Source organism: Myotis davidii, unplaced genomic scaffold (genome assembly GCF_000327345.1).
Source record: "Myotis davidii unplaced genomic scaffold, ASM32734v1 scaffold433, whole genome shotgun sequence".
Taxonomy (NCBI): domain Eukaryota; kingdom Metazoa; phylum Chordata; class Mammalia; order Chiroptera; family Vespertilionidae; genus Myotis; species Myotis davidii.
Genome location: NW_006293776.1, coordinates 2,423,693 through 2,426,021, shown reverse-complemented (window position 1 = coordinate 2,426,021; position 2,329 = coordinate 2,423,693).

Genomic DNA, 2,329 nt, shown 5'->3' with positions numbered 1-2,329 from the left:
TTTCTTCAACCATTAATCTTTATTTTTCTTCAAGAAACCTTTAGAAATTGAATAGCAGTACATTAATCAATCAGGATTCTCATCAACAACAACAGCTCTCAAACACCCTACCAAATTGCTGATGGAAGTTGATATGTACAACTAAGCTAAGTTTTGCTTTATGAGTGTTAAAAAACCATGCTTTCTTCTACCACCGTAAAAGAAAAACTCTCTAGAACCAAAAATAAAATAGCTTCAGGATGAAAGAAAATCACTCAATGTAGTTGCCTGCTTAAATACTTTAAGTGAAATCATTTTTTAAAATTACAATTAATATTCTGTATCACATCTAAGTGCAGAGAAGCCATAGTTATTGTCTGTAAGTCTAAGATCTTAGCCATAACAAGGAAGCTCTCTGCAAAATTCTACAAAATAAATTCCCTAAATTTTATAGGAAAAGACTGTACAGGACTTTTAGGTTGCTCAAGACCCCATTTCCCAATAGTTTTGGAAAGCTGTTGACTTTTAGAAATGAACATGTTGATCTGGGCGTAAAGGAGGAGGATATGCAGAAAACAGAAGAGATGCCAACTCACAATGCAGCAGGCAATTAATTAACAAGAGTCCTGCTCCTTGAAACATATGACGGAGATCTGAGACTCTTAGAATAACAGAAGATGCAGTTCTTCCAAGTTTCTTTAGTGGCGTGTTTTCCACCTGAGTTAAATCAATGGATTATATGTTAGGGTAAGGCAGTGGTTCTCAATAGGGGACTATTTTGCCCCCAGAAGGCATTTGGCAATGTCTAGAGACATTTTTGGTTGTCAGAACTACGGAAAAAAGGCATCCCACTTGCATCTAATGAACGGAGGTTAAGGATGCTGCAAAATATCTTACCATGTACCAGACAGCCCCAACAATTATTCAGCCAAAGATGTCAATGGTACCAAGGTTGAGAAACCCTGCATTAAAGGTGTCCAAAGCCAAAGGACTGTGTCCTTGTGTGGATAAGGCTTGTGTGGAGGGCTGTATCCTCCAGCTACACACACACACACACACACACACACACACACACACATTGAAGGATTGTATCCTTCCATCAATTTACGTTACAAGGCCAGAAGAACTACCCAGAATCCTCCCAGATAGATTCCTGGAATACAAGTTAGTCACAAAAGGGTGAGTTAAAGGATTTTCTGCATTGAGCCAGCCACAAATAAGAAGGAACCAGTGCTGAAGAAACAGATAAAAGGGAGTTTAAACAGGATTCACTAGTTCATCTATTCATTTATTCAGCAAACCTTTATGGAGCACCCACATGTGCCACTCTGCTAGGCAAGATGATACACGGTGAACGCAGTCAAACCTGGTCCTTGCCCTCATGGGGCTTACAGCCCAGACGAGACTATAGAGAAGGCTGCCAACAAGGGCCAGTAAAATGAAGCCCGTAATGCGCAGGCCTGAGAACATGTACACAGCGGCTGGAAAGACCTCCCCACATGTGCGATCTCATTGGCACCACACAACAAGCCTCATGAGACAGGCTCTATTCCCTTCTTAGAGAGGTAAAAACTGAGCCCAAGGTCACACAGTTTCTAACTGGCCAAGTAACACTGCAGTCCCTGTTATATTTTTCTAAAGAGCAAGGATACAGCGAGGCACTCCTGCGTGATCTGACCTGGAATCTCCTTTCCTGATCCGCACCAATCACATAGGAACAAAGCCCTCCCCTTATGAAAAAGAAATGTGCCCGGCCATCTCCCTCTTCTTGCTTCTGTAATACCTGGGATTCCTTTCTAGCTGTTCCATGTATATGTGCCTTGTGTTCCTAATTAGATTGTAAACTCCTGACCTGCAGGGCCCAGATCTTCCATTTCCTTTGCAACCTTTTGCAGCACTGCAGTCACCCAATAAATGCCTGCTGCATACATGACTCTAGAAATAAAAATACTTTATGGTATTCCCATTTATGGCTTTCCTGCTTTTATTTTGCTTTGAGATCGGACTGTACATTGTAAGCTTCTAGAGACTCTAGTCTAGAGGGTAGAGAAAATGGCTTGGTGCTTTCCTTACACTCGCAGGCATCATGTAAAATTTGACCCTTGCCTGCCTTTCTGAGGCTCTGGATAATATTAGCCCACTGGAGTGTTTTTGTGTTCCCCAGGACCGGGGTTGTCAGCCTCTCTTCGGCGGGGAATGTTCCTTCCTTTCCACTGTAAGCTCCCATGGCGCCTAGGACAGGGCTCGATGACTGCAGACCCCCCATACCACCCCTCCTCTCAACCCCGTATATCTTTATTACTAATGAGGCGGACCGGGAAAATGGCAAGCTCCGAGGAACAAGTGGAAG